The following is a 12,500-nucleotide window of genomic DNA, read 5'->3' as shown; positions in this document are numbered from 1 at the left end:
CGGAGAGGGCTCGAGACAAAGCTCGACCCTAAACCGCGCCAAGTACGGAGGGAACAGCGCGGCTAAGGGCTCGAAACAAACCCTGAACCGCGCCAAGTACGAAAGGAACGGCGCGCAGTAGGGGTTTAAAACAAAGCTGGTCCCAAAACCGCGCCAAGTACGAAAAGAACAGCGCGGTCGAGACTCGGAAGAAAAAGCTTTCAAAGTGTCGTAGCACGATGCACACTGCTGTTCGTGTGGAACAAACGTGACTACCGTGCTGTACGGTGGAGTTCTGTGCGCAAAAGCGGCGGGTGTGTTTCTAAGCACCACAGCGTTGTGTCAAAAAAGAGGTGCCTGAGAGAAACGCATGCGACTGCCGTGCTTTGCGGCATAGCACCGTGCGCAAAAACGGTGCGCATGCAAGAGGTGTCAGAGCTAGCGAACTTTTGCCACGAGCAACAGGTCACTAAAAGCCTATAGATGACGGTGTTGGAGGAAAAGAAAAATATCGAGAAAGCACTGCGGTGTGCCGTGCGTAGGGACGGGCGCGCGTGCCACATGCCGCCGAAATATGGGTGTCGGAGAAAACAGAGTGCCGCGCGTAACGAGGGGCGCGCGTGTTACAGAGAGATATGCCCAAACGCATGAAAGTGTACGCAGGTGTTTTAAGGCAGTTTTTTTTTTTCCTCATTTTGATGTCGCCCCGGCTGACGCGGTTTTCGTTTTTCCGTGCCGCCCCGGCTGACGCGGTTTTCGTTTTTCCGTGCCGCCCCGGCTGACGCAGTTTTTGCGCCGCCCCGGCTGACGCGGTTTTCGCGCCGCCCCGGCTGACGCGGTTCCGACTTTGCACTTTTTGGCTCACCCCGGCTGGCGGCCCACTCACTCGATCGCCAGGTCTGTTTGCCCCGGTGGTTCCACCGCCAGGCTTAAGCGCGAACTTTTTTTGTTTGTTTTCTTTTGATTAAGCGCAAGCTTTTTTCTTTGTTTTCTTTTGATTAAGCGCGGGCTTTTTTCTTTGTTTTTTTTGCATTCGCCCCGGCAGACGCGGTTTTTGCGCCGCCCCGGCTGACGCGGTTTTTGCCGCCCCGGCTGACGCAGTTCGGACTTAGCACTTTTCGGCTGTGCCTGGCTGGCGGCCCACTCACTCGATCGCCATGTCTGTTTGCCACAGTTTTCCCGGTGGTGCCGCACCCGGGCTCGCCCCGGCTGACGCAGTTTTCGCGCCGCCCCGGCTGACGCGGTTTCGTGCCGCCCCGGCAGACGCGGTTTTCGCGCCGCCCCGGCTGACGCGGTTTCGTGCCGCCCCGGCAGACGCGGTTTTTTGCCGCCCCGGCTGACGCAGTTCGGACTTGGCACTTTTTGGCTGAGCCTTGCTGGCGGCCCACTCACTCGATCGCCATGTCTGTTTGCCACAGTTTTCCCGGTGGTGCCGCACCCGGGCTCGCCCCGGCAGACGCGTTTTTTTTTTCTTTCGCCCCGGCTGACGCAGTTTTCGCGCCGCCCCGGCAGACGCGGTTTTCGCGCCGCCCCGGCAGACGCGGTTTTTTGCGCCGCCCCGGCTGACGCGGTTTTTTGCCGCCCCGGCTGACGCAGTTCGGACTTGGCACTTTTTGGCTGAGCCTGGCTGGCGGCCCACTCACTCGATCGCCATGTCTGTTTGCCACAGTTTTCCCGGTGGTGCCGCACCCGGGCTCGCCCCGGCTGACGCAGTTTTCGCGCCGCCCCGGCTGACGCGGTTTCGTGCCGCCCCGGCAGACGCGGTTTTTTGCGCCGCCCCGGCTGACGCGGTTTTTTGCCGCCCCGGCTGACGCAGTTCGGACTTGGCACTTTTCGGCTGTGCCTGGCTGGCGGCCCACTCACTCGATCGCCATGTCTGTTTGCCACAGTTTTCCCGGTGGTGCCGCACCCGGGCTCGCCCCGGCAGACGCGTTTTTTTTTTTCTTTCGCCCCGGCTGACGCAGTTTTCGCGCCGCCCCGGCTGACGCGGTTTCGTGCCGCCCCGGCAGACGCGGTTTTTTGCGCCGCCCCGGCTGACGCGGTTTTTGCCGCCCCGGCTGACGCAGTTCGGACTTAGCACTTTTTGGCTGAGCCTGGCTGGTGGCCCACTCACTCGATCGCCATGTCTGTTAGCCACAGTTTTCCCGGTGGTGCCGCACCCGGGCTCGCCCCGGCTGACGCAGTTTTCGCGCCGCCCCGGCTGACGCGGTTTCGTGCCGCCCCGGCAGACGCGGTTTTCGCGCCGCCCCGGCTGACGCGGTTTTTGCCGCCCCGGCTGACGCAGTTCGGACTTAGCACTTTTCGGCTGTGCCTGGCTGGCGGCCCACTCACTCGATCGCCATGTCTGTTTGCCACAGTTTTCCCGGTGGTGCCGCACCCGGGCTCGCCCCGGCTGACGCAGTTTTCGCGCCGCCCCGGCTGACGCGGTTTCGTGCCGCCCCGGCAGACGCGGTTTTCGCGCCGCCCCGGCTGACGCGGTTTCGTGCCGCCCCGGCAGACGCGGTTTTTTGCCGCCCCAGCTGACGCAGTTCGGACTTAGCACTTTTTGGCTGAGCCTTGCTGGCGGCCCACTCACTCGATCGCCATGTCTGTTTGCCACAGTTTTCCCGGTGGTGCCGCACCCGGGCTCGCCCCGGCAGACGCGTTTTTTTTTTTCTTTCGCCCCGGCTGACGCAGTTTTCGCGCCGCCCCGGCAGACGCGGTTTTCGCGCCGCCCCGGCAGACGCGGTTTTTTGCGCCGCCCCGGCTGACGCGGTTTTTTGCCGCCCCGGCTGACGCAGTTCGGACTTGGCACTTTTTGGCTGAGCCTGGCTGGCGGCCCACTCACTCGATCGCCATGTCTGTTTGCCACAGTTTTCCCGGTGGTGCCGCACCCGGGCTCGCCCCGGCTGACGCAGTTTTCGCGCCGCCCCGGCTGACGCGGTTTCGTGCCGCCCCGGCAGACGCGGTTTTTTGCGCCGCCCCGGCTGACGCGGTTTTTTGCCGCCCCGGCTGACACGGTTCGGACTTTGCACTTTTCGGCTGTGCCTGGCTGGCGGCCCACTCACTCGATCGCCATGTCTGTTTGCCACAGTTTTCCCGGTGGTGCCGCACCCGGGCTCGCCCCGGCAGACGCGTTTTTTTTTTTTTTTTCTTTCGCCCCGGCTGACGCAGTTTTCGCGCCGCCCCGGCTGACGCGGTTTCGTGCCGCCCCGGCAGACGCGGTTTTTTGCGCCGCCCCGGCTGACGTGGTTTTTGCCGCCCCGGCTGACGCAGTTCGGACTTTGCACTTTTTGGCTGAGCCTGGCTGGCGGCCCACTCACTCGATCGCCATGTCTGTTTGCCACAGTTTTCCCGGTGGTGCCGCACCCGGGCTCGCCCCGGCAGACGCGTTTTTTTTTTTCCTTCGCCCCGGCAGACGTGGTTCCCCCCCCCCCCTCCGTCTTTCTTTTTGTTTTTTTTTTCGCCGCGGCTGAAGTGGATTTTTCGGTGCCTCGACGCCCCGGTAGTCGCGGTTTTTCCGTTTCCGCACGGCCCCGGCTGACGCTGCTCGGTCACAGTCGCCTTTTGTGGTGATTGCAGACTTCTTGAGCGCGGGTGTTTTTTTTTTTTTGTTGTTGTTGTTGTTTTATTACGCATTCGCTCCAGCAGACGCTGTTTAGACTTTTTGTTTCCTCTTTTATCCTGCGACGAGGTGACGAGGTTTATTCGGTGCCCCGCCGCCCCGGCTGAAGTGATTTTTCCTGTCCCGTGCCGCCCCGGCTGACGCGGTTGGGACTTCGCGTTTGTTCGGCCGCCACGGGTTTTGGCGCACTCGCTCGGTTGCTTGTTGTTGCCACTTGTTGCGAACCCAGGTTTCTTGAGCGAGCGCGGGCGTTTTTTCTTCCTTTCTTTCTTTGTTCTATGTGTTAGCGAATCGGCCTTTAATATCACACGAGGACTCACAACCAACAATTTTCAGTTTGAAGTGTAAAAAATCTGCAGGTGTTGACGTAACTGACTTGCCCCGTACCCTTGAGTACATCCATGAAGTTCTCGTAGTACTACTAAATCGCATTATTCCAAGTGGAGAAATTCCCATAAACTTGCAAACCTCTACACGAAAATCGGTGCGCGTGATAAAGTTGAAAATTATCGTCCGATATCAAATGTGCCTTCTATAACACAAATTCTAGGAAAAAAAAAAAAAAAAACACTTGTTCGCCGTTTTCTGCGCCGTGACTGGCAGCACTCCGGCGAAGCGAAACGGGGTCGATTCGAGCACGATATCGGCGTCTTTCGACGTGCTCGCCGGCGACCGTCGCACGAGTACGTCGCACGAGCGCGTCTGCCGGGGCGCCGTTTGCGAAGCCGACGCAAAAGTGGGAACCGCCGCTCGGATGATCGCCGCTTTCGGCAGAGTGAGTGTTGGCACTCCGGGGAAGCGAAACAGCGTGAATGCGCCCACGAAATCGGCGTATTTTGAAGTGCCCGCCGGCGACCGTCGCACGAGTACGGTAAACCGCGTCAGCCGGGGCGTAGTTCGGGACGCCGACGAAAAAGTGGGAAGCGCAACTCGGATCTTCGCCGTTTTTGCAGGAGTGAGTGGCGGCCCTCCTGCGAGACCAAGAAGCATCGATTCGTGCACGAATTCGGCGCCTTTCGACGTGATCGCCGGCGACCGTCGCTCGAGTAGGGCAAACCGCGTCTGCCGGGGCGGGCTTCGGGACGCCGATGCGAAAGTGGGAAACGCTGCTCGGATGTTCGCCGTTTTTGGCCGAGTGAGTGCTGGCACTCGGGCGAAGCCAAACGGGGCCGATTACGGCACGATATCGGCGTCTTTCGACGTGCCCGCCGGCGACCGTCGCACGAGTACGGTAAACCGCGTCAGCCCGGGCGGAGTTCGGGACGCCGATGCGAAAGTGGAGAACGCCGCTCGGATCTTCGCCGTTTTTGGAGGAGTGAGTGGCGGCACTCCGGAGAAGCCAAGGAGCGCCAATTAGCGCACGATATCGGCGTCTTTCGACGCGCTCGCCGGCGACCGTCGCACGAGTAGGGCAAACCGCGTCTGCCGGGGCGGGGTTTACGACGCCGACGCAAAAGTGGGAACCGCCGCTCGGATGTTGGCCGTTTTTGGCAGAGTGAGTGCTGGCACTCCGGCGACGCGAAAGAGCGCGAATGCGCCCACGAAAGTGGCGTATTTGGACGTGCGTGACGGCGACCGCTGCAGGAGTACGAAAAACCACGTCAGCCGGGGCGAGCGACACACGGCGGTCTGGGTGCTTATCGCTGCTATTATAGGGGCACCCCGGCAGACGCAGAAAAAAAAAAAAAATTTTCGACCTTCTTTTTTGCTGGTCGAGCTCGGGTAACCCAGGTCGCAATGGGAGCCGCGCACGAAAGCGGCGTCGCGAGACGCGTTCGCGGTCGCTAGTCGCACGAGCTCGGCAACCGCGTCAGCCGGCGCGGAGTTCGGGATGCCGACGGCTAAGTGGGTACCGCTGCTCGGATGTTCGCCGTTTTTGGCCGAGTGAGTGCTGGCACTCCGGTGAAGCCAAGGAGCGCCAATTCGTGCACGATATCGGCGTCTTTCGACGTGCCCGCCGGCCACCGCCGCACGAGTACGGCAAACCGCGTCTGCCGGGGCGGGGTTCGCGACGCGTACGCAATAGTGGGAACCGTCGCTCGGATGTTCGTCGTCTTTGGCCGAGCGAGTGCTGGCACTCCGGCGAAGCGAAACGGGGCCGATTCGGGCACGATATCGGCGTATTTCGACGTGCTCGCCGGCGACCGTCGCACGAGTACGGCAAAGCGCGTCTGCCGGGGCGAGGTTTGCGACGCCGACGAAAAAGTGGGAAGCGCCGCTCGGATCTTCGCCGTTTTTGCAGGAGTGAGTGGCGGCCCTCCTGCGAGACCAAGAAGCATCGACTCGCGCACGATATCGGTGTCTTTCGACGTGCCCGCCGGCCACCGCCGCACGAGTACGGCAAACCGCGTATGCCGGGGCGGGGTTGGCGACGCCGACGCAAAAGTGGGAACCGCCACTAGGATGTTCGCCGTTTTTGGCAGAGTGAGTGCTGGCACTCCGGCGAAGCGAAAGAGCGCGAATGCGCCCACGAAAGTGGCGTGTTTGGACGTGCTTGACGACGACCACCGCAGGAAAACGAAAAACCACGTCAGCCGGGGCGAGCGACCCATGGCGGTCTGGGTGCTTATCGCTGCTATTATAGGGGCACCCCGGCAGACGCAAAAAAAAAAAAAAAAAATTTTTCGACATTCTTTTTTGCTCGTCGACCTCGGGTGACCCAGGTCGCAGTGGGAGCCGCGCACGAAAGCGGCGTCGCGAGACGGCTTCGCGGTCGCTAGTCGCACGAGCTCGGCAACCGCGTCTGCCGGGGCGGAGTTCGGGACGCCGACGGCTAAGTGGGAACCGCCGCTCGGATGTTCGCCGTTTGTGGCCGAGTGAGTGCTGGCACTCCGGCGAAGCCAAACGGGGCCGATTCCGGCACGATATCGGCGTCTTTCTACGTGCTCGCCGGCGACCGTCGCACGAGTACGGCAAAGTGCGTCTGCCGGGGCGGGGTTTGCGACGCGTACGCAATAGTGAGAACCGTCGCTCGGATGTTCGTCGTCTTTCGCCGAGCCAGTGCTGGCAATCCGGCGAAGCCGAACGGAGCCGATTCGGGCACGATATCGGCGTCTTTCCACGTGCTCGCCGGCGACCGTCGCACGAGTACGGTAAACCGCGTCAGCCGGGGCGGAGTTCGGGACGCCGATGCGAAAGTGGGAAGCGCCGCTCGGATCTTCGCCGTTTTTGGAGGAGTCAGTGGCGGCACTCCGGTGAAGCCAAGGTGCGCCAATTCGCGCACGATATCGGCGTCTTTCGACGTGCCCGCCGGCCACCGTCGCACGAGTACGGCAAACCTCGTCTGCCGGGGCGGGGTTTGCGACGCCGACGCAAAAGTGGGAACCGCCGCTCGGATGTTCGCCGTTTTTGGCAGAGTGAGTGCTGGCACTCCGGCGAAGCGAAAGAGCGCGAATGCGCCCACGAAAGTGGCGTGTTAGGACGTGCTTGACGACGACCACCGCAGGAAAACGAAAAACCACGTCAGCCGGGGCGAGCGACCCATGGCGGTCTGGGTGCTTATCGCTGCTATTATAGGGGCACCCCGGCAGACGCAAAAAAAAAAAAAATTTTTTTTCGACATTCTTTTTTGCTCGTCGACCTCGGGTGACCCAGGTCGCAGTGGGAGCCGCGCACGAAAGCGGCGTCGCGAGACGGCTTCGCGGTCGCTAGTCGCACGAGCTCGGCAACCGCGTCTGCCGGGGCGGAGTTCGGGACGCCGACGGCTAAGTGGGAACCGCCGCTCGGATGTTCGCCGTTTGTGGCCGAGTGAGTGCTGGCACTCCGGCGAAGCCAAACGGGGCCGATTCCGGCACGATATCGGCGTCTTTCTACGTGCTCGCCGGCGACCGTCGCACGAGTACGGCAAAGTGCGTCTGCCGGGGCGGGGTTTGCGACGCGTACGCAATAGTGAGAACCGTCGCTCGGATGTTCGTCGTCTTTCGCCGAGCCAGTGCTGGCACTCCGGCGAAGCCGAACGGAGCCGATTCGGGCACGATATCGGCGTCTTTCCACGTGCTCGCCGGCGACCGTCGCACGAGTACGGTAAACCGCGTCAGCCGGGGCGGAGTTCGGGACGCCGATGCGAAAGTGGGAAGCGCCGCTCGGATCTTCGCCGTTTTTGGAGGAGTCAGTGGCGGCACTCCGGTGAAGCCAAGGTGCGCCAATTCGCGCACGATATCGGCGTCTTTCGACGTGCCCGCCGGCCACCGTCGCACGAGTACGGCAAACCTCGTCTGCCGGGGCGGGGTTTGCGACGCCGACGCAAAAGTGGGAACCGCCGCTCGGATGTTCGCCGTTTTTGGCAGAGTGAGTGCTGGCACTCCGGCGAAGCGAAAGAGCGTGAATGCGCCCACGAAAGTAGCGTATTTGGACGTGCTTGACGGCGACCGCCGCAGGAGTACGAAAAACCACGTCAGCCGGGGCGTGCGACCCACGGCGGTCTGGGTGCTTATCGCTGCTATTATAGGGGCACCCCGGCAGACGCAGAAAGAAAAAAAAAAATGGGGACATGGCGTGCGTCACCGTGCGGCTTCGCAGCGTTGCCGAAGTCGCCGAGCCCTTCGACTGAGCCGAACGGCGGACAGGGAACGTTGGTCGGCCGTTCTAACCTGTCGGTGCCACGCCGCGACGTCGTTAAGGAAAACCGCGTCGTGGGCCTCTACGACGCCGTCGAGTCGTTGTACGTTTGGTGTCCAGCGTGTCGGCGGCGAGTAGCGGACACGTCGTTCACGACTTCGGTCTTTCGCAGTCGACGCGAACTTGCGGAGAGTCGTGGTGCCTCACGTTTTCGGCAGAAACCGCGGCGGAATTTTCCCGTGCGTGCGCGCACGACCTCGGTGCTGTGCCGTCAGCGTAGTGTTGCACAAACTCGTGGCCTACCCAAGGTGCGGTACGTTTGCGGCCGTATCCTCGGTGGGAATTTCGTGAGTAGGGTCGCAAATTCTACGACCTCGGCGGGTTTGAGAGCGACGTAGACTTGTGGCACGCTCAACATGCCACACGTTTCGGGGCACACCCGCGGTGAAATTTTCTCGAGTACGCTCGTATTAGGGCCCAAGGAGGTCTGGGTACTTATCGCTGCTATTATGTGGGGGTTCTCGTGAGCGGCGTACGCGAAAGCGACCGGGTGTCTGATATGCGGCGGGCTTCGGCCTCGTCAAGCGTGTCCTCGGGTCTGCTCCAGGGGAATCCACGGCAGTCGTCTGCAGCCTCATCCGCTTGATGCGTTAGGGGCTGGTTGTCGGACGGTGCCGTTTTACCACGATATCGAGGTGTGTTCCGTGTCGTCCTCGGGCGATTCAGATGCGAAAGCGCCGAAGACGCGGGCGTGACCCGTCGTCTGGCGGCTTTGCAGTCTCGGCTCCGTTGCTAGTTCCGGCCGGTCCACCGACAGTGCAGCGGGCTTGGGCAACCCGCACGGCGCGACCGAGTCGATGCAACGAAAAAGAGCGAGCATGAACGTGCTTCTTGCCGCACGGCTCCCACTCGTCTTTCGGGAAGGTTGTGCCGTAGCGAGCTCGAACGCCGTCATCTCGGAGTGCAAAATAAGCGTGTTGGGGCGCCTGAAGGTGGCCTCCGCCGCACACAGACTGCGTCCGGCCCGCCGAGGGCGAGGACGGACGCGCAGTCGAACGATTACCTGGTTGATCCTGCCAGTAATCATATGCTTGTCTCAAAGATTAAGCCATGCATGTCTAAGTACATGCCGAAATAAGGCGAAACCGCGAATGGCTCATTAAATCAGTTATGGTTCCTTAGATCGTTTCTTCCTACTTGGATAACTGTGGCAATTCTAGAGCTAATACATGCAGTGAGCCTGGAGCCCTTTGGGTAACGGGTGCTTTTATTAGACCAAGATCGATCGGGTTTCGGCCCGTATTGTGTGGTGACTCTGGATAACTTTGTGCTGATCGCATGGCCACGAGCCGGCGACGTTTCTTTCAAGTGTCTGCCTTATCAACTTTCGATGGTAGGTTACTTGCTTACCATGGTTGTTACGGGTAACGGAGAATCAGGGTTCGATTCCGGAGAGGGAGCCTGAGAAACGGCTACCACATCCAAGGAAGGCAGCAGGCGCGCAAATTACCCACTCCCGGCACGGGGAGGTAGTGACGAAAAATAACAATACGGGACTCTTTTGAGGCCCCGTAATTGAAATGAGTACACTCTAAATCCTTTAACGAGGATCAATTGGAGGGCAAGTCTGGTGCCAGCAGCCGCGGTAATTCCAGCTCCAATAGCGTATACTAAAGCTGCTGCGGTTAAAAAGCTCGTAGTTGGATCTCAGTTCCAGACGAGTAGTGCATCTACCCGATGCGACGGCTCGGACTGAACATCATGCCGGTTCTTTCTTGGTGCACTTCATTGTGTGCCTCGAGATGGCCGGTGCTTTTACTTTGAAAAAATTAGAGTGCTCAACGCAGGCGAGTCGCCTGAATAAACTTGCATGGAATAATAGAACAAGACCTCGTTTCTGTTCTGTTGGTTTTTGGAATACGAGGTAATGATTAAGAGGGACGGACGGGGGCATTCGTATTGCGGCGCTAGAGGTGAAATTCTTGGACCGTGGCAAGACGAACTACTGCGAAAGCATTTGCCAAGAATGTTTTCATTGATCAAGAACGAAAGTCAGAGGTTCGAAGGCGATCAGATACCGCCCTAGTTCTGACCATAAACGATGCCAACCAGCGATCCGCCTGAGTTACTCAAATGACTCGGCGGGCAGCTTCCGGGAAACCAAAGTATTTGGGTTCCGGGGGAAGTATGGTTGCAAAGCTGAAACTTAAAGGAATTGACGGAAGGGCACCACCAGGAGTGGAGCCTGCGGCTTAATTTGACTCAACACGGGAAAACTTACCCGGCCCGGACACTGGGAGGATTGACAGATTGAGAGCTCTTTCTTGATTCGGTGGATGGTGGTGCATGGCCGTTCTTAGTTGGTGGAGCGATTTGTCTGGTTAATTCCGATAACGAACGAGACTCTAGCCTATTAAATAGGTGCGGGGTTCCCAGCACCTTACAACCTTCTTAGAGGGACAAGCGGCTCCTAGCCGCACGAAACAGAGCAATAACAGGTCTGTGATGCCCTTAGATGTCCGGGGCCGCACGCGCGCTACACTGAAGGAAGCAGCGTGTCTTTATCCCTGTCTGAAAAGACTGGGTAACCCGTGGAACTTCTTTCGTGATTGGGATAGGGGCTTGCAATTGTTCCCCTTGAACGAGGAATTCCCAGTAAGCGCGAGTCATAAGCTCGCGTTGATTACGTCCCTGCCCTTTGTACACACCGCCCGTCGCTACTACCGATTGAATGATTTAGTGAGGTCTTCGGACCGATGTCCGGCGCGGCCTTTCGGTTGCGCCGGTCTGTTGGAAAGATGACCAAACTTGATCATTTAGAGGAAGTAAAAGTCGTAACAAGGTTTCCGTAGGTGAACCTGCGGAAGGATCATTAACGGATTGTGAAGGGTGAGCGCCTCAGCTGCGTCTGCGCCCGACACTTTCTGCCGCTGACCCCGTTTGGACGCGGGGTCGGCTTTTCCCCACGGGGCTGCCTGAATGTGGAGCGGCACCCCGTGACAAATTGTTGCGCCCAGCGGACGCCAACACCGCGACCTTGGACGGTCGGCCAGGTGGCGGACGCGGGTACAAACGGCGCAACGCACTCATAGGTCGGCTTTCGACCCGCCACTGCACCGTGGCTCGAAGCGCTCGAAATGCGCGACCCGACCGCTGCGGGACCGCCTAGTACTGTAAACAGGAGCGGCGGAGCGCGAACGGCGAGTCGTGGTTACGTCGGTAGAAGGCGAGGCTGCGCGTTCCCGAAACGCCAGCCGAGTGCCCTCCCGACCGTTCGAGCGTGCAAGAACGAGACCCGACAATCGCGCGGCGACTGCCAAGTACGAGAGGAACGGCACAAGCGTCGGCGGTCGGTCAAGGAACTGGCGATGTGACGGGTCCGCTGTGCACCAGTGCATACCGTCCCGCCGTCCGCGGCAAGCGCCTCCGCGTCCTCGGGTGACGGAGGCTGCCGGTCGGTTCTTGCAGGCGAGGGATCTCGCTGGCACCGGTTCGCGTTGACGCGCGGCCGGTCATGGCACGGCGATGCGACGGCCGAGGTGCGCAGTACTCGATGGAGGAACCGCACGCTCCGATGACCGTCCCGCCCTCCGCGGCGTATGCGTACCGACCGTAATGGTTGCAGCAGCGCCGGCCGGCTTTTGAATTCGCCACACGAAACACGGTGCGAGATCGCGGTTAGGGGAGCGTCGACGTTGCCAGGCGTTTTGCTTGCTGCCGAGGGAAAGGCGGCACGGCCACGTTGCGCTCGTCGCGATTAGCGGGTCTGCGCGCTTTGGGAAGGTGCCGCAACGACTTGCCGAAAGAGGAAGCACGGAAGAACGAGGGACTTGGACGTCCCGACAATTGAACGCACTTGCGGCCAGGCCCTTGCTGGCTTCGTTCTTCCGCCTCGAGTAGGCTCGTACGCGGCTCCGGCGCCGAAAGTGGTCCTTGGCACCGACTTCGGTGGACGTGGGAAGTGCCGCGCAAGTACGGCGCGCCTGGCTCCACCTGTTGGCTAAAGTAGGCAGCCGGATCGGCATTTTGGTGTGCGGTGGCAAACCGTGGATGCGAAAAAAGCTTGTGCGATTTCGTGGAACAAAAAGCGGGGGTCCCCCTTTTTATGCGGAGGAGACCGACCCGCCCGCCGTGGTGAACCGCGACGCCACGGTAAAAACGGGAGAGGCTTGTCGATGGGACCGTGCATCCCGCGCTCCACGGAGGCCGGGAGGCGGCCGCCCGAGGAAATGTGTAGCCGTCGAGGCCCGCATCTGCGTGCACTCTTATCCAAATGGGTGTACCGCAGGCATTTTCTGGTTAGGCGGGCCAATGAGAGCGAGCACACAACGATACCTACGGGTCCGGCTTGGAGAACCGG

The 12,500-nt window shown here is 60.5% G+C and overlaps 1 non-coding gene across 1 annotated transcript; it reads left to right on the top strand.

Moving 5' to 3' along the window:
- The first annotated feature begins 9,200 nt into the window (after nucleotides 1-9,200).
- On the top strand, nucleotides 9,201-11,015 carry LOC142793487 (small subunit ribosomal RNA). Its single transcript, XR_012891576.1, has one exon. It is a non-coding gene; the product is annotated as a small subunit ribosomal RNA (ribosomal RNA).
- Nucleotides 11,016-12,500: the final 1,485 nt, after the last annotated feature.

This window comes from Rhipicephalus microplus, unplaced genomic scaffold (genome assembly GCF_043290135.1).
Source record: "Rhipicephalus microplus isolate Deutch F79 unplaced genomic scaffold, USDA_Rmic scaffold_303, whole genome shotgun sequence".
NCBI lineage: Eukaryota > Metazoa > Arthropoda > Arachnida > Ixodida > Ixodidae > Rhipicephalus > Rhipicephalus microplus.
Note: the sequence above shows the minus strand (reverse complement) of the source record. Positions and strands in the feature narration are given on the sequence as shown.